The sequence below is a fragment of the Camelus bactrianus genome, chromosome 11 (assembly GCF_048773025.1).
Source record: "Camelus bactrianus isolate YW-2024 breed Bactrian camel chromosome 11, ASM4877302v1, whole genome shotgun sequence".
Taxonomy (NCBI): Eukaryota; Metazoa; Chordata; class Mammalia; order Artiodactyla; family Camelidae; genus Camelus; species Camelus bactrianus.
In genome coordinates, this window is record NC_133549.1 from 84,233,659 (window position 1) to 84,253,868 (window position 20,210).

A 20,210-nucleotide genomic window follows, 5' to 3' on the forward strand; every position below is an offset into this window, starting at 1 on the left:
CTCACAGTAGAAGAAATACAGTTAACTGATAAATACATGAAAACAGGCTTATTTTAAAAATAGAAAAACATAAAGCATAGCAGTAAGAGACGTTTTTACCATCAGGCAAAAGTTTAGACACACCCACACCCTGTTCATGCAATGTTGCTTGTTACAACTTTTGTGGTAAATTAATTCAATATATTGATCTGTAGTTGAAATACATGTACCCTTTGGTTTGTCAGTCTCACCCTTGAGCCTCTATATGGTAGAAATAACAGTAGCAATGTGTATTTTATTGAACTAGCAAATGATCAACTACTGGAAATAATGGATTTTCTCTGAAATAAGCCAACGGTAAAAAAAAAAAATTCTACAGTTCAAGATTTTTCTGATACCAATTTAAATAAGTTTAGGTTAACAGAAAAAGGCATTTAGTGTGTTATAAAAATGCTATGGTGTTTTAGCTTGGTGGTAGAAAACATGCTTAGCGTGCATGAGGTCCTGGGTTCAATCCCCAATACCTCCACTGAAAAAGAAATTAATAGTAAACAACAAACAAACCTAATTACACAACCGCCCAAAATACTATGGGCTGGTAGCATGCAGTATTTTTTTTTAATAAAAATCTCTAGAGTTGTTGCTTTAGAATTCTTGTTGTGCATCAATAATCATTAATGGTGTTTCTGATTTTCAGGCTGGACATTTAGCTCTGGACACGTTACTGTCCCTTAGTTCTAAATGAGCAGGAGACTTGTTTAAAGAAGAACTCTGGCTCTTGGAGTGGTCTAGATCATATTATGAAGGTTATATATATATATATATATATTATTATATATATATAAAACATTTTAATATATTATTTAACGCTTGAAGAAAATTCATGTACTTCAAAGAATAATGACATCAGTTTGAAAAGATCTGTTCTTTCTAGTAGCATCTTGAAAATCTTTTAAAAATAAAGCCATTAACAGTGTGATATGGGGGAGTTATGGAAATAAAAAAATAAATTACAGCCTCATATTTTAACATCTCACAGAATAAAACTTAGAATAAATAGTATTCAGAGAAGTTCTAGCATATTCATAGCATGTGTACAGATGGCTTTTATATGTTAGTTAAGGGGATAAGTATTGAAGTGATGAGACATGCTAATGTATATTCATTTCTTTTCTCCTAGTGAAAGGTGTGGACCATTTAAGTAGAGATGAAGATGAACAGAAACTAATGGCCTCACTATGGGGAGCAGAGAGATGCTTATGAGTTTAAGAAAGTAAAAGTATGAACAAATATTGGGGGAAATTACTTAATCTTAAATATGACTCTGTGTGTGAGACTGTCATAGTTTTATGTTAAACATCCCTTGAGTTTTATTTTGCTAATCCAAGTTGAAATTGTAATGCATTCTTTGAGCAACCAAAGTTTACATGTTAAATGACCAGTGTAGTTTTTTTTGTTTGTGTGTTGTGCCATATGAAATCATGCGTGTCAAGTTTGTTCATATTGCCAAATGTTATAGTTCTTTCCTTAATGTGGACTTCTGCTTAAATATATTAACTTGTTTGTAGAAGGTAATAGTTAAATGCAGTCAGGGTTTTGTTTAATTTTTTAAATAATAACTTTCTTGATGTAACTACTGTTTCAGTCACATTGTTTATGATCACAGCTTATTATAATATTTGGTTTTGAAGAGTACTACTGAACTGTATGCCATAAGTATATTTGTTTTTTGACTTTCCTGAATGACTGAAGCAAGTTCAGAGTATATTAGGATTTATGCTGGCAGTGAATTTCAAGACACATAGGCTGTGTGTTGGCCAGACTGGATTAGCAAGGGATTTTTTTTGAAACATCTATGGGAAAATGATCTAGTGTAAATGAAAAGTTTCTGGCATAGATGAAGTGGAAATTATTCCTTGGCTCTTCTAGAGTGCTTCAAGTACATTTGGTAAATATAAAATTTTTAAGAATTCTAGATGAATCTATGTTAAGAACTTTAACAGTTTGTTTATTAAATTAGTGATTGTTCTTTTCTGACCTGTAAAGTGCTTGGTAACTGATTACCAGGAATTTATAGCACAGAATATGTTAATTATGAACACACAGTTATAACAGTGATGTTTTAATTTGGTAGTAAAGCAATAGATGTACTATTTTCGATTAAGGACACATGGGTTGTTATTCCCTTAGAAGACAAGGACTGATCATCCTTCCTGATGTTTATGTCTTCTGGAGCACTGTGTGTTATGTGTGAATGAATGAATGAATGAATGAATGTTATGAATTGCCACAAAATTTCAAAATTTTTCCTTTTAGGTAATGGTGCGTAATCCAGAGAATCAAAGCTACTTGAGAGCATAGAAAGATTCACAACTCATTGTTTCATCAGCTAAGTAAGTTTTTCTGACACGTCATGCTTTCTTTTCCTTTCCTTTCAAATTTATGTACAGTGTTGTGTTTTTAGTGTCCAGCGTTGTGATTCAGTTATAGATAGATAGATATCAATTCATAGATTCTTTTTCATCACAGGCTATTACAAGCTAGTGAATATAGTTCCCTGTGCTATACAGTAGGACCTTGTTGTTTATTGATTTTGTTTATAGTAGTTTGTATCTGCTAATCCCAAAGTCCTAATTTATGACTCCCACTTCCCCTTCCCCGTTTGGTAACTACATGTTACCAAAGACATAAGTTTCTATGTGTGTTAGCTTCTGTGAGTAATTATTGTTTTGTAAATAGGCTCATGTCATCTTTTTAGGTTCCCCATATAAGTGGTATCATTGTATTTGTCTTTCTCCTTCTGGCTTACTTCCCTTAATATGATAATGTCTAGGTCCATCCGTGTGGCTGCAAATAGCCTTATTTTATCCTCCTCAGTGCATGTAAAATTTCCAAGTATATCTCCAGCCCTGGTTCTAGCTCATTATAGCAGCTTCTTCCTAACATCTCTATCCTGGTTGTTGATATTGCTGCCCTGGTTCTCTGGCCTCTAGCCTGTCCAGTACAATACCTGTACCTCGGGGATTAACCTTTCATGGATCTCTGTTTTGTAAAAAGAACCCCAAACTTCAAATCTGTGTGATTCCTTATTGTCTTTGGATGTATGTTCAACAGCCTTAGTATAGTAGCAAATACCCACTTCAGCCTGACTCAAGTTTATCTATTTTTTAACCCCTTATTTTAAAGAATTTCAAATGGAGATAAAAGTAGACAGTAGCATCATAACCCCTGTTGTACATGTCATTCAGCTTGAATAACCAGCAGTCATGGCCAGTCCTGTTTCCATGTATTACCCATCCATTCCCTTTCTATATTATTTTGAAACAAATTATAGATTTCAAATCATTTAATTCATAAATACTTAAGTATATATTCTCTAAAAGAGGACTCTTAAAATATAACCACAATATCATTCTCATATCTTATAAATTATTAATTGCTTAATATTATATGTGCAGTCATTATTCAGATTTCCAATAGTCTCAAATTTCTAGTAGCCTCTAGTTACTAATAGATTTGCTTTTTATCTGTAGGATTCCTTGTCATCTATTTTTGTCTTATATTTGTAAGTTACATCACACTTAGTACCCTTAAGGCATATTGTTCTGTAATCAAGTTTACCCTCCCTTACCAAGGTGTATTCTTGCAAGTTAAAATCTGTTTCTTAGTTTGAAAATGTCTTTTGTATACTTCATGACCCCTGACACATGCCTTCTAAGAGGAGGTGGTTAGGAACCTTTGTAATTAGGACCTTTGCATCAGATGTCTTAGAAGTGGCAGCAGAGGTCAGAATTGGATGTTTGTGAAAGACCAGTTATCTGGCTTTTTGAAATTTTCAGCAGAACCCTGGTAAATGCAGGGATAGCATATTGAACAATTAAATATTCTCCTGCTGTTCCCACCTCACCTCCCAGCAAATTTATTAGCTCAGTGCTCCTTAAAGCCTGTGAGTTAACAGTAACAGCATGGTCATTCTGGTGAACATCCCCAAACTTCTAAAGAACAAATTATTTCATGTTAGACACAAGGAACCACTTCTTAACCAGAGAGTATGTTTTAAGGAGCAGCTGGAGAGCAATGAGATACAGTACAGTTTTATTTAAGGGTTTTGCGTGGTGTATAATACATGAAGACTCAGCCAACAGAGTCAGCTTACTTCATCTCTCATAGACTTTTTAAAATCAATGGACATTGCAATTTAAAGAGCATTTTCAGAAATACTAGACCCACTTAAAGATGATATTTCCATGTTATTTTGGGTAGCATCTTGAGAATCCTTGGATATAGATGATACCCTTGTATGACTGCCAGGAGACATGTCAGTTCAATGACCTCATGTTAAAAAATATGATACAGGGGGTTGGGTATAGCTCAGTGTAGAGCACACACTTAGCATGCTCAAGGTCCTGGGTTCAATCCCCAACACCTCCATAAAAAATATGATTTGTTCTGATGTTTAGGAAGTATTTAATATTAATCTATACAAGGTTATTATGCAATATTAATATAAATAATATTCTTTACCTAAGCTAAGAGCGTACATTTGAAATGAAAAAAAATCTAAATGAAATTCAGAAGTGCCCAGTGTTAGCTTTTAAAGATTTAACTTGTTTGGGGATGGGTTGTGGTAGGTTGTTATGCTGGAGAGTTTGGTAAAATGGGGGACAGCTGTGGGTAGTAAAGTTATAAACATCTGCATTGAGTTTATAATTTTAACTTTGCTTAGAAAAAATTAATAGTATCAAGTTTTCGCAAAGTCTTAGCGCCTAGTGTGATTACCAGACATGTTTGGTACACAGTTGAGTAGGTAATACATTATAAGTTCTTTAATAGAAAAAAATTAATTTAGCATTTATGACAAGTTTAAAACAGTAAGGTCCAAGTAGGTAGAAATTCTTAGTATAACTATGTTTGTTTACCATAACTGTCTTTATTTTGTTTTGTCTTAAGAGCATTACAACAGTGTGAAGAATTCATTAAGCAGTATAACCGTGCTGAGAACAGTACATGTTTACCTGACAGTCAGCCTCTGCCTCCCCAGAATATCACTAATCACATGGGCAAAGCAGTAGAAGACGGCATGAGGGCCGTCATTGGGGTGATGCCCAATTTAACTAATGATAAACGTCAGTCATATTTTCTACATATATTCTCACTGAAAGATTGTGTTACATGTAAAAATAAGTTAATCCCCATGTTTCTTTTCTTTTTTTAAAACATTTTTATTGATTTATAATCATTTTACAATGTTGTGTCAAATTTGTGTTCAGCACAATTTTTCAGTTATACATGAACATACATATATGCATTGTCACATTTTTTCTCTGTGAGTTACCATAAGATCTTGTGTATATTTCCCTGTGCTATACAGTGTAATCTTGTTTATCTGTTCTACAATTTTGAAATCCCAGTCTATCCCTTCCCACCCCCACCCCCTTGGCAACCACAAGTTTGTATTCTACGTCTAGGAGTCTATTTGTTTTGTATTTATGCTTTGTTTTTTTGTTTTGTTTGGTTTTTTTTGTTTTTTAGATTCCACATGAGTGATCTCATATGGTATTTTTCTTTCTCTTTCTGGCTTACTTCACTTAGTGTTTCTTCTTTTCTTAATGTAGTCATTTTTAAATTGCCATCATGTAATTCACTTACTCATGTACAGATTTAACTGCTTTTAGCAGTTGATATTTTAAAAACCAGCCTAGTAGCTCAGCTCAGAAATATTGTCAACAGTGTATCTCAATAATGGAATCGCTATACATTTTTATTTTTAATATTTGTGTTAATACATATTAGTTGTCAGTGTCATAAAAATGATAACAGCCTTTGTCCTCTTCCCACTCCCTGTGTCAGAATGGGGCAGCAGCACAGCAGGAGGGCAGGGAAGCATGACGGGCACAGCGGTGACCTGTGTGCTTCAGGTTCCAGAGCACCTACCTGAGAAGCAGAGATTTGATATTCAAGAGCTGGTGAGTTCAAGTGACTATTTCAGAAATGAGTACTTGATCTATTAAGATGATAAAAACTTCATCTTAGTTTTGAATTTAAGAACTGGTTGTTCAATATATTGTGGGTTTCAGTTGACTCCCTATGAACATAATTCTTACAGTACAGAAGGGAACCATGAAGGGCCATGTGTAAAAATAACGAATATGAGAACTAAAAGTGGTGAAATCATTCTTTGGAATGGATATTATTTATAATTATAAAGTGGTTATTAACCATTTTGAAGCTCATAGCACACTGATTAGTTTTCTAGCTGTCAATAAAAGTTGTATATTCACTTGTTTTAATTCTCACCTGTGGTAACAGGCATATTTTACCCTTTGTAGGCTTTAGGACTACTGGTAAATCTAGTTGAGTATAATGCTCAGAATTGGCAATGTCTTACCAACATGGAAGCATCATGTTCTTTTGATTCTTCCTTCTATAGTGGAGAGGGAGATAGTAGTTTAAGGATGGCTGGACAAGTCCATGCAGTTCAGGCTTTAGTGCAGGTAAGCCACAAGTTAAAAACAAACTAACACCTTCAGGTTTTACATCTGTCCAGTTTCTTTATCAGGTGTTACCTTCCCTCCCTCCTACCTTCCCTCCCCTCCTCTTCCTCTTCCTCTGACTCTCTCACCTGGTCAGTGAGAGGTACACTGGGTTAAAATGTGTGCCATTACTTATTCTGCTGACTGTTTTCAACTACTGTAATCACTCCTTAGGCGTTCTTAGCAAAAAGCAGAAACAAGGCCTCTTTGTATATGGATCAAAAGTAGATTATTAACAACAAACTACAAATCAAGTTTTAGCTTTATGCCATCTGTTTCAAGTCCTCCAGCATTACTTACTGGTCTGATCTGTGCCCAGGACTGTGTGTACCTAAATTTTGGAACACAGCTTTGAAAATATATATGTCTCTGGAGTAATTTCCTGGCTTAGGAATTGTGTCAGAGTATGTATATTTAAAATTGATGTCCCCAACTTGCCCGACCCCAGTCACATACTCCCTTGTCAGTTGATTTATACTCCCCTGTAAAACTGTATGTGGGTTTTTGCTTCTTGACAGTGCTGGGTGTTACTATTTTTTACTTTCCCCCATATAATACTTTCTGCCAGTTCTTAGCTACCTTTGTCATTTCCTTAAGTGACAGTTTGCACATGTTCAGAAGTGATCATGAACCTTTTCTTTTTTTTTTCCATTTTTTCCAAAGCCTTTGCTAACCTGTTAATCCTTTTGGCCTTTCTGAAACTAGACATGCTTGATCTGTGTCTTCAGGTAATAACCTGCAACAACTTGTCATTTTCTTCAGTCATAACTAGGAGCCCAGTCATTCCTTTTCAAACATTTGGATTTCAGCACTTCTTTATTCTGTATACTTTTATGTGATATAAAGTAGACATTATAATTATTGGGCATACTAAGTAACTTTTGTTTATGTGTGGTTTATCTATTGATAAATTAGGAGTCAAAGCAAAAAGTTGAAAATTCAAGTACTCATTCTATTAGCCATTGATACATAAACATAATCACGTGGCATGTAGATTCTGGAAAACTCCCACCGTATAGTTGTGAGAGAATGAAAGGAGTCAGTTGAGCTTTCAGTATACTTGTGAATGCAGTTTTGAGCTCACAGACTCCCTGAAAGGATTTGGGGGGACCCCTAGGGAACCTGGAACCAATTTTAAGAAATACTGCTTCACATAAAGCTGAAATTTTATTTTCTTGAGGGTATTAAATTTTATATACCATGCTTGTATATATTTAGCAAATTTTTGAGATCTCCTTGGCCTGTGGTTTTCAGGTAGCTGTCATTAGTAACTTTGGGTTTCCCCAGTCATATCAGTGAGTATATGAAATGCTTTCTGTACATTCAGCACTGCACCAGCACATGAAAATAAAGGGAGTGAAGGCAAGAGGTGTAGTGGGTTCCCTTTTAGAGTTTTTGGTGTGTCCTTCCATTGACAATTGTACTTCCATTGTTAAGTATTCTAGTTGAGATCCAGTTCTAGGTCTTTCTCGAGAACTAGCTTTTTACTTTTACTGGTTCTTGTTTATATCTTAATCCCTTTAAATTCCTTTTAAAGAAGCCACTTTGCTTTCCCCAATATTATGTTTTATTCAGTGTACTTTCTTCCTTGCAGTTAATTTATCCAGGCTGCTAGGATTTAAAAATTGTTTAATTGTTTTAACTTTTGATTTGTATATTTGCTTGAATTTCCTCTCGGTATTATCCAAATTAAGAAAAAGTGTTGAGATTCCCAGTCTTACAAGCAGAATGCCTGCATCGTTAGTAGATAAACTTAATTTGCTTGATTGAATTTCAACAGCTTTTATACTTTTGGCCTTCAGTTGAATGAAGACCAAGGGCTTTTACTGATATTTACCCTTGTTTACCAGACAATACGCTTCTTAGAATTAGTGATGTTTAAAAGCAAATTGAGCCTTAAATTTAGATATATACATGCTGGTTGGTGATCTCTCTCAGTGATCTTCAAAAATCATCTTTATCAGCCATTCCTTGAGTGAGAGAGAGCAGCCCAGTTGGCAGAAAGTAAAACAGGTGAGTTGAACAGAGACGCTCCCACCACTCAGCATGATGAGAGTGGAGAGAGGCAAGAAAGAAGTGGAGAGATGCGGCGGGCGTCAACTGAGAAGACGGATGGTACAGAAGAGAAACAGGAGGAGGAGGAAGACGATGAAGAACTTGACCTCAATAAAGGTATGTTTATTTTGATGTATTCAAACTAAATATGTGTTCTTTTTCCTCCAAAACATTTTTTAATTCATATATTGTTATAATCTTGCTATGTTTATGGCCTCTCTAGTGCAGTGCAGACAGGCTTCCTAGCAGTGAAGAAGGTGTGTGTCCAGTGCAGGCAAGGTCTGCTTTCCTTTCCTGGCTCTTTCTTTACTTATCTGTAAGGAGAAGCAGCTGAATAATATGACCCCTAAAGGTTTTTATAGTTCTGAAACTTGGGGATTCTTTTATTGGCCTCACTTTGCAAACTGAGAGCTATTGTCATAAATTACAGTAATAGTTCTCAAAGACTTCTGCCCATATTTTTAACTGGGTTGTCATTTTTTGGTTTCTATACATTCTAGAGACTTGACTCTTATCGAGTACCTGATTTGCAGATAAATTCTGTGACTTGTCTTCACTTTTTTGATGGTGTCTTTTGAAACACAAAAGCTTTAAGTTTGATGAAGTCCAACTTACCTATTTTTTATTTTGTCACTTGTGGTTTTGTTGTTGTGCCTAAGAGACCATTTCCTAACCCAAGGTCACAAAGATTTAGTCCTGTGTTTTCTCCTAAGGGATTTATGGTTTGGCTCTTATATTAAAGTCCTCTTCCATTTGTGTTATTTTTTGTTGATATGTGTGGATATTCCATTTTCCTAGGATCACTTATTGATGTTTAGCCATTTTGAAGCAAAGATGACTAACAGAGATATTGGTTTATTGGATGGTTTTGTGTGTGCATGTGTGTTTTAATGTACTGTTACAGTTTTTGGTTTAAATATTTTCAGCTGTTCAGCATGCTGGCAAACACATGGAGGATTGCATCGTGGCCTCATACACAGCACTATTTCTTGGGTGTCTCTGCCAAGAGAGTCCAGTAAGTAATAGTTCAGTGTTGTTTTATGTGTCTTAAAAAGTTTCCATTGTGACAGCTTCATATCATTACCTAATTAACTTACGACTTTTTCTTACCCCCTCATATTTGGTGAAGTTTAGAAGATACATCTCAAAGTAAGAATATATTGGGTTTAATGAGGAAACTCCCAGGCTAATGGAGGAATGGATTCACTGTGCCCTTGATTGAAGTCAAAGAGAGCGTCAGCTACACCCTGTGCCCAACTGGCTTCAGGTACAAAAGTCTAGCCTCAGTGAGAGCATCAAAGACTCAGTTTCTGTCTTTACACTCTGCTGTCCCCTGCATGTCATCGTGTCTTTTGCTAGCTGTCGTCACGGCCCTGTGCTGACTCTAGCTACGTGTCTTTTCTACTTAACTAATGTCCAGTGGAAGAAGGTGGCCTCTTCCCGTATGTTTATTTGTAAGAGCAATGGTTTCTTTCCCCTAGGACCCCTGCACACCCACTGCAAAAAGTAGGCTTCCCCTCACCTTGGCCAAGATTGGCTCACTTGCTTTTCTTTGATCTACCCACTGGCCAGGGAAATGGGATTACTACGTGAGATTTAGATCATCGTGATTTAACTATGAGAAGTATGTGAGTGTCTAGACACGTGGGCTGAATCAGCACAGAAGTGGACAGGTTCTGGCTATTGGGATGGTCTCCTTTAAAAGGGGAAACATATGGATATTTTTTAACAGAAAGGCCCATTAGAAGAGCCAGATTTTAAAATAAAAAGGAGGGTTTTTCCCCCTTAGCTGCCAGGTGCATTCGGGTAGCAAGAAAGAGTGGAGGGAGGTCTATCGTATAGTGGGGTGGTTAGTTTTTCTTCTCTGAGGCTGGAGGACTAGAAGTAAAGACCATAATCTGAAGGGCCTCTATCAGCCTACTCACATTTCTTCATTTTTGCCATCGACTTTTCTGCATTGCCTTGCTTTCCCCCGTATCCATTTGTCTAGAGTCCTGTGTATTTTTCTGAATCTTTCTTGCCCATCTCTTCCATATTTACATTGCAGTCAAGTATATTGTACACTGTAGTCAAATGCACACTTGCTCACTTTGTTGTGGCCCTTGTTGGCACCAGGACTTTCAGGATCAAGGCCAGAGTTTTTATTATGACTTTGGAGGCCTTGCAAGATCTTTATTCCCCTTCCAGTATATAATCTTTTCAGCTCAGCCCTTTTACTTATTTCCTTAAAGTCCAGAGATTTTTAAGGGCAAATGAGAAACACATGCCAAGCAAAGGGAAATAAGAAGATGCTCCTTCAGTAGCACCCCCCTACCAAAGAACCCGATGGGCATGCTATGTAAATTAAAGATTTTTAGATATTGTGTTGTGCACACACCCAAATTTCAGTCATGGGCTTTCTTAAATAATGGTTCTTAAAATTAATTGAGTTATTATCAAATGTGATTTATTTTGGGCCATCTTTCCTATGTTAATAAATTCCTATTCATCTATGTTTCTCTTGCCTCTAAAGAGATCATAAGGTCCTTAGGTTGTGCGAAGTGATGTGAATTCATAGAAACTAAGATGTCTTTGTTGCCTTGGGGATGATTATGACTAACCTCAAAAAGCTATCTGATAGAACAAAATGTAAAGGAGATTGGTTTGCCCGATGCTTAAGTGGAAAAGAAACAGAACAGCAGGTGATTCTGCGCAGTAAGTGCTGCTCTGTGGTGAGGGCAGCCTGCCTGGGAGCCCGGCAGACACTGGTATCATTTTCCGTCACCCCCCCCCCCCCGGACACCTGACATCCTGCAGGGCTCAGTCTCCTCTCTGTGCTTCCTGTCCTTGCTGCTCTCGTGACTCCCCGTTTCTGAAGTCCTGCACGCCTACGGCGCCACAGCTAGCTTCCTTAAGAGCACGTCTGATCCCATAACTCCTCTCTCACCAGTCTTTCTTGACTTACCACCATTTAGGGAATGGTGACTTTACTGCTGCAAGACCCCAAACTTAAAATTACATTCTCCAAATTTTAACTCTGCCAGACCCCTTGGGCACTTCCTAAATTTCCCAAATAGGCCACACTGTTTCCTACCTTTTCTGTTTGTACCTGCTGCAGGCTGCTTAAAAATAAATGCTGTGACTCCCTTTCCCACCCCTCAGCCACTCACGATGTTGTGTTCTGCAGTGTGGTGACAGAAGAGGATGAATTTGCCTTATTGAGAGGCTTTCACTCAGAACCGAAGATCTGATCCCTTATCCTGTGTGATGGGAGTGCGCTTCTCTACTGAGCAGCCCGCACGGACCCCTCAGCCCCCTCTCTCCCCACCGCTGTGGTCTCAGCCCCTTCCCTAGAAATTGGTCAAAGACGTTCTTAAATCCGGCTTTCCTTTCCCTCTGCAGTGACTGTAGCTATTGCCCTTACAGCATATTCTCCACTTCTCAGTATATTTAGAAACACAGACATTTAAAGATTGTGAAATCTGTCAATATTTAACTGCAAGGCTTGTTAACTCAGTAAGAGTAACTTGTGCTCCACCTCCCAGCTGGGGGCCTGTGGTGGCTTTTGGTGGGAAGGGTCACTTAGACTGTGGGTGATTGACAACATGTACCTTAGCACACGGTTATGTTAGCAATGCATTTGTTAGATCTTTTCTGAAATTCTATTCATATCATTATTTTGCTTATTTATAATTCCAAAAATACCTTGACAGGAATAAAGAAGAGGGAGAGAGGGGGCTGGCTGCATATCTCCTAAGAGGGGCAACGTGTACTCTTTTGTCTCCTGCCCCATCAACAAAAATCAAGTCAGAAACTTCCCTGTTCCTTCTCCTCTTGTGGCAATGCATTTTCTTTTGTGTTTTTTTTTTTTTTCACAGGTGAGCATCCTTAGAGGAGCTTTTCCTTTTATTCTTTATGAACTTTTAAGTCATTTTTAAAATATGTTGAAATAGGACAGGTTTTAGACAGGCCATGTATTTTTCTTGTAACAGATAAGTTTATACATAGTCTGGCTGCTTCTTGCTAATTAATGAAGGGAAACATCTTAAGCTTAAGCAAAACTGGAATCTCTACATCAGGCAACCTAGATAAAAACAAAGTTTTTAAGTGAGAAGTGGAAACAAATTCTATAAATCTAAGTGTTTATGAACCTTTTAAAGTCAGAAAGATGGATGATAAATTGAAGAAAAGTTTTGAAAAGGTGCTTGAAAACAGGGTCCACGAGGGGAAGCTGAGCTCTGAGAAGAATGACACCTCCCTTGGTGGTGTGGCACCATCAGGGACCAAGCCATCCTCCAAGCTTTCCTCCTGTATAGCTGTGATCACAGCCCTCAGTGCTAAAAAGGGCGCTTCCAACTCCTCTAAAGAACCAGTGACCAATTCCTGGGAGTCCTCTCTGTTCCCCAGAGAAGTAAATGACAGCCCTAGAGCCACTGAAAAGTCTCCTGAATCCCAGAGTCTCATCAAAGGGATGAAAAAATCATCCCTCAAGCAGCCGGATAGTCCCTGGAGCATCTCCAGTGAGAACAGTAGCGAGGGATCGCCCTCCTCTCCCGCAGGGTCAATGCCAGCAATCCCCAAAGTCCGCACCAAAACCAAAATCAAGACATCTTATGGGGAAATCAAGGGGATGGTGATGAGGGTGTTGCCCGACGTGAATCTTGATGCTGGAAACAAGCCTTCAGAGAAGATGGGGTCCATTGTGGTGTCCGTGATGTCGCATCTGTCATCTCCAGCCTCAGCCACTGTCCTTTCCTTTCAGCCTCAGGGCACCTGTGCAGTCAGTGGTCATCACCAACGCTGTTGCCCCTGCCGAGCTGACGCCCAAACAGGTCACGATCAAGCCTGTGGTGACCGCCTTTCTCCTGGTGTCAGCTGTGAAGACGGCTGGCTCGCGAGTCATTAACGTGAAGCTCACCAACAGCACGATGGTCAAAGACACGGTCATATCTGCTGCCTCCATTCAGAGCACCAGCAGTGCCATCATTAAAGCCGCCAATGCCACCCAGCAGCAAACGGTCGTGGTGCTGGGCTCCAGCCTGGCCAATGCCAAACTTGTGCCAAAGACTGCACCTTGCCAACTTAACCTTCTGCCTCAGGGCTCCCAGGCCACCGCTGAGCTCTGCCAAGTGTGCACCACACCTCAGCAGCAAATAAAGCAGGCAATAATCAATGCCGTGGCCTCACAGCCGCCCAAAAAGGTGTCATGGATCCTGGCGGTGTCCTCCCTGCAGAGTTCTGTGGTGGAAGCTTTCAACAAGCTGCTGTGCAGTGTCGACCCAGTCCCAGTGTATATCCCCAAGCTCAGTCCTCCTGCCAACACGTGCATCACATTATAAACCCGTGGGTACAAGTGCTTGGAGTATGGGGACTCCTTTGCCCTGAAAAGAGCCTGAGCCAACACTAGGACAGATGCAGTGTGTGCATTGAAGTAACATGCAACCACTATAGTAGGAACCTCATTATTGACAAGAAGAGCAGCCTCCCGTCCCCTGCCCTTGGGCACAAGGAGAAGGGAGAGGTGACGCAGGGCTCCCACTTGATTGTGAAGCCGGTCCCAGGAGCTCAAATGCTCGTTTCTCCATCAACCAGTATCCTGCTTCATCTCCCACTCTCCTGAGCTCCGTGGGGCTGGCACACACACTGTAACATAAATCCAGTCTGGCAAAGCGGGACAGTCACATCATCCCCTTCGAGCACAGGCATCCTTCCAGCTATGCCTCGGGATGAAGACCCACCAAGCTCTGTAGGCGTAGTCTGAAATGTTTGCAGTGTAATGAAGTTTTCCAGGATGAGACATGGCTGGCTGCCCACGTCCAGCAGGCTGCAGACATGAGTGGACAAAAGACTTGCACTGTCTACCACATGCTACTTCTTAATCAGTGCAGCTCCGCCTCCCACCAGAGAATCCATCAGCACAAATCTCCCTGCACCTGCCTCGTGTGTGGGGCCACCTGCAGGTCGGTGCACTTCCAGAACCACCTCACCAAGAACTGTCTACACTACACGTGAGAGTTGGTTTTTGATGTTCACATTGCAATGTTGTCTCCTCTGATGCGGCCACGCTGAAGTCTCACATTCAAGGTTCTCACTGTGAAGTCTTCTACAAGTGTCCAATCTGTCCAGTGGCATTTAAGTCTGCCCCAAGTGCACATTCCCATGCCTACACACAGCACCCTGGCATCAGGATCAGAGAGCCAAGAATAATATATAAGTGTTCCATGTGCGACACTGTATTCACCCTGCAAATCCTGCTGTATCGCCACTTTGACCAGCACATTGAAAACCAGAAGGTGCCTGTTTTCAAGTGTCCAGACTGTTCTCTTTTACATGCACAGAAGCAACTCATGATGGACCATATCACATCTATGCGTGGAACACTGAAAAGCATGGAAGGGCCTCCGAACTTGGTATAGACTTGCCTTTGAGCATTAAGCCTACAACTCAAAATTCAGCAAATCAGAACAAAGAAGACACTGGATCCATGAATGGGAAAGAACAACTGGAAAAGAAATCCCCATCACCTGTGAAAAAAAAAAAATCAGTGGAAACAAAAAAAGTGGCCAGTCCTGGGTGTATGTGTTGGGGTGTGACTTCCTGTTCACACAGTGAGATGTTTACATTTCCCACTTGAGGAAGGAGCACGGGAAGCAAATGAAGAATCACGCCTGTTGCCAGTGTGAAAAATCTATCAGCTCATCCCTCAGCCTCTGCCAGCACAACCGGGTCAAACACAAAGGCATCAGGAAGGTTTACACCTGCTCGCACTGCCCAGACTCCAGGTGGGCCTTCATGAAACAGCTGATGCTGGAGAAACATCCAGCTCACACATGGTATTAAGGATCCTGACTTGAAAGGAAAGACAGAAGCCACCAATGAGTAGGAAATGGAAATAAAAGAAGATGCCAAGGTTCCCAGCCCCAAGTGGAAGTTAGAAGAACCTGTTCTAGAGTTCAGACCTCCCAGAGGAGCCATCACCTGACCCCTGAAGAAGCTGAAGACAAACACCCATTGTGATAGTCATGCAGAGCTGCATTTCTCCATGTGGTGATTGATTTGTTAGCTTCGTCCCAGCAAGGAACTTTACGACCATAGGATCTAATATTCTGATATTGGATCCCTGAGGGAATCAGAGGTGTCCTCTGAGACCTGAGGACAATCAAGGGGGCCAAAGTGAGAACAGAAGCAAGAGCAGAAGGTAAGATGTGACCTGGGCGACACCTGGGATCAGGTGGGCCCTGACTGAGGGGCGCTATGGGTAGGTCATAGGGGTGATGGCCCAGGCGGGTGAAGAAGGTGCCTATTTATGATGATCTGTCAGGACAGCTCCAGGAGAGCCCCCATTTCAAATACATTTGCAAACCTGTCATATCATCCCTCCCAAACGTGTTCATTTAGCAATACGAGTGCATCTTCTTGTCCAGGTGCTGGGCTAGAGACCTGAAATAAACTTGAAACCAAGGCATAGACTCTGCTCCCAGGTGGCTGAGTGTTCATTAAAACACAACTCAGGGAAAGCTGTTGTACGTAGAGGCCCAGGTAATTGAAATAACCTGTCCCTCTCCGACAGTTCCTATAAACACTGTTCTGTATTCTGACCCTGATGCTCATGCAGGATACACAGGGTTTTAGCAGAACTCCCCAGGGGAAAGCAGACTCAGTGCTGTGAGGATGGGAGACAGCGTGGACCCACCTTGGCTGTGCTGACCAGGAGATCTTTCCTGGTGAGTGACTCCCACTAAGACCTACTGCCCCCCTTCAATTCTCTCCTAGGGATTCAGGGACAACCCCACTGTCCTGTGAGCAGAGGACTTGCACTCAATGATCCACATCACACACACACAAGACAACATAATTTAAAATATCTAAACAATATTACACTGATTGTCAAAGTGTTTTATTGAAATTGATATGTACAGATGGCTGGAGGAGAGAGGAAGGGACAGAGGTGGACACAGAAGATCTAAGTCTTGGCTGTGCCTTTTAGAGCAAGTCCTTGTCATGCTCATGACATGACCAGGCTCTTCCCAACGGCAGGGTCTCAGGGAGTGTAGATGGAGCCCCTGAGCTGGGCTCTGGCTCCACAGCAGAGAACAGAGAGGAGGTCGATGCCTCACAGGACCTGCAGGGAGAGAGTGGGAGCATGCTGGGGTCACTTGTCCACATGACAGCCCTGTGTCTCTGGTGCAGGGAAGTGAGTTTATTCAAAGACACGCATGGCCCTTTGCTGTTCACATTAACAATAAAGTGTCAACGCAGGTTTGAAATGTATCACACAGCATCTTTGTCTCATTGCATCAAAAATGTCGAACTTGAAAAAATGAGATGACCCTCTATTACCAGTCACTTTATCACTTACCAGGTGTAATGATCGTATCCACTGAAAATGTTAGAAAACATGACTTTCAGAGCTGCGTCATGTTCCTTCTGATTCTGTGTCCTTAAAAGACCTGCTTCTATTGCTCCTGCTGCCAGCTTCCTACACAACCATGTATTCTTCCTCTCTGAAAGCGGAGCCCAGTCCTGTCCTCCCCAGGCAGCTTCTAAATCTAGGATTCCTCCCTGAACTTCCTGAGCATGAGCCCTGTCCATTTCCCTAGGATGGCAGGCACTTCCCAGTATGTCTTCTCTCCTTCTGTGGATTCTGAGCTTCTCCCAGACCAGGAAGCTCCTCAGTCAGTTCTCAGTCTGCTCTCTGCTCAGTGCTTGACATACAGTAAATTCTCAATCAAGATTTGGGCATCATTCATCTACAGAAGTTATGCACTGTTTCTGATGTCACCCTGAAATTAGAATGAAATCCCAGAAAAGAATCGGGATGTCTTGAAGGAAAAGGGCTGGTTTGTTGTCCGCAAGGTCTGCAAAGCAGGAACACACAGTTTTTACCTACAATGGACAGTATGAACCCCTGGGCTTGATGGGTTGAAGAATCTCTCAAAGCCAAACAACAGAATGTATAGGTGGGCGACTTGCAAGGGGCTTGGATGGCCCTTGCAGCCTGACTACAGATCCTCGCAGCTGAACCGCAAGTTTCCCATGACTGGCTGGCACTGGAGCATGTCCTTAGAGGTTTGACCAGGTGGGGCCCTTAGCAGAATCAGAAGTCTGACAGGTGTTGTATGTGGTTTTCTAAGAACCTGGAAGTATGTGAGTTAACCCCAGGTCCATCATGAGCTACACAGTATCTCAAGCCTTGAAAACCTCCAAGTGTACAAGGGCTGTCTGGGCTTCTGTACTGAAGGCGTTTTGTTGAGGTGAATTTGGTATTGCCTTCACGCTTGGGTGTGATCATTTCTGGCCAAGTCCTACAAACTGACACTGAGCCTGTGCTCCTAAGCATCAAGGTCGAGCCTCAGTCCAGGTGGCCCTTCCTCTGGGTCCTCTGATCTCTCCTTTGTCTGCTCCCAGTTGAATCGGGCTTCTGTCATTCCCCATCCAGGAAGAGCTCAGAATCTCCTCCCTGTGAGGACCTATGTTGTGTGCATGAGCGCATCCATCTTCAGGTGGAGGAGAGGTCGCTGACCGTGGCCTCACTCAGTCACCTCCAATCACTGGATCCCCAGACTTTACTCTGATGGACATCATCGGCCCCCCCCACCCCCTATTTCTGGTTTAGGGGGAGAGGCAGAGGTCTTCCCCCTGCAGAAACTGACTGCAAGGATGCCAGTCCTGGGGACTGGACATGGGCGGGGCAGTGGATCACTGCTGGAGGAGCCTGAGGGATGGGAGGGCTTGTGAGCACCTCCCAGGGAGCCTAGCCTGAGGCTCGGACCTTCCTGCAGCTTCTCCGGCACCTGATATGTTTGGGGAAGACTCTTCTAGGCATCTGAGCTCAAGTGGGTGCTGCTGTTGCAAATCAAAATTCCCTGCAGGGAACAAATCCAGGACCCAGCCTTAAGACAATGTGCTGGGTATTTTTAATTTTTAAACGTGTAAAATTTAAACGAAAAAAACAATGATGATCATTCTCTTCATCCATTGCTCAGCCTGACACGGCAGGTCCCAAGTAATACTTTATCACCTCTAAGAGTAATCCGGAATTGTAAATCACAGACACCTCAAGAACAGTGGGCGTCCCGGGCCTGAAGGCGACGGGAGGCAGCAGAGCCTGACTGATACTTACAGCGCGTCCCTCTGCTCTGGCTCTGGTGCTGTTGCAGGCAGGAGAGCTGGAGCTGGCTCTCCATCCAGAGGGGCTTCCCCAGCGGGTTCTGGAGCTGGTGCTGTAGCTCCAAGAAGGGAAACTCTCATCAATAGGACTGCTTTCCCACATGTCTCCCAAAGCCAGGGGAGCCCTCACTGCTACTCAGTCAACTCTCACTCCCTGACTCCACCCCCAGGGAGTCTTCCCAGACTCTGCTCTGTGGGGTCCAGTGCCTTCCCCTCCCCACCCACCAGATCCCCCACCCTGCATCCTGCTCACCATCACTGTCTGCCTCTGGGAGCTCCAGTTGCTCCAGCTGTGCCAGGAGGAGGTGGGCCTGCTGCTCCAGGTCGGAGCCAGGCATGCTGAGCTCTACGTAAGCGACAATGGTCTTAAGGCATGGGAATTCTGGAGGCTGGTGGAAATCGTCTGGGTACTGGAACAGCCAGGTGCCCAGGATGGAGGACATGGCCCTGGGGGTAGTCAGGGGGACACCAGGGTCAGAGGCTTGGCCTTTCCTACCATGCTGGGCTCCCAGGGTAGCCCTGCGGGGTCCTGGGCCTTTTTGCCTTTGGCTCCTGCCCATCCAGAGGCCGGCTCTGCTCCATGTCCCATCTCAGCTGGCAGTGTGGGCAGAGGCGGGCTTGGACACAGAGGAGGGGCTGCTACCAGCCTTCTGAAGGGACAGCCCTGGCTCAATGGCGTGACCACCTGTCCACCGCTTCAGGGACAACTGTCACACTGCTATGTCCCTCTCCCTGCCCCTCCCCACTGGATGGCACATCTGTGAGGACAGGCAGGCTGTGCGCTCTGGGCGCTGCCCTCTAAGGGACACGGGAGCTGCTCTATCAGTGCCTGAGCCAGGAGGGAACAGACAGGCTGTGTCGGCCATCCAGGCTGCCCACAGGCCTCCTAACTCCACAGACTTTAGCTCCTGCACCTGCTGGCTGCAGAATCCTCCAGGGACCCTGCCTGGGTCTCCTGCCCTTGCCACTCAGCATCATCAGGATGGGCTCAGCTGTCCCCTGAGGCTCACTGGGTCCCCTGAGCACCAGCTGAGTCCCCACCATTGAGGCTCCACTAGATGGTGGGCAGGATGCTCTCCACCCCTTGCGTTCTGTGTCTCCCATAGGGCGTGTGGGCAGGGGTGGGATGTGTAGGGGATGGTTGTGGGTTTTCTTCAGGGTTGACTCTGTCTTCTGACCTCCCAGCTGCCCCTCACAGCACCACAGTCCCATCCACAGCTCTCTGGGTCTCATCTCCTCTTTGCCAGGGGAAGCCCTAGGACTTTTGCTCTCAAACCAGACTCACTGGATATGTGGGATCCTGGATTCCACCCACCTTGGACCAACCAGAGAGCCCAGAGCTTCACACTATTTGGGGAAGTCCTTCCCGCTTCAATCCAAAAGACTCACTGTTTCAGCTGGTGCAGGGGTCCCCCGTCCTCTTCCATAACAGGGAGGATGCATCCGTATCTAGAGGAGAGCAGGAAGGCGTCACATGGACTGTCCCGAGCACAC

The 20,210-nt window shown here is 42.6% G+C and overlaps 1 pseudogene; it reads left to right on the top strand.

The window, feature by feature from the left end:
• Positions 1-18,653, top strand: part of LOC105080835 (zinc finger protein 532 pseudogene) — a 61,070-nt pseudogene extending 42,417 nt beyond the window's left edge.
• Positions 18,654-20,210: the final 1,557 nt, after the last annotated feature.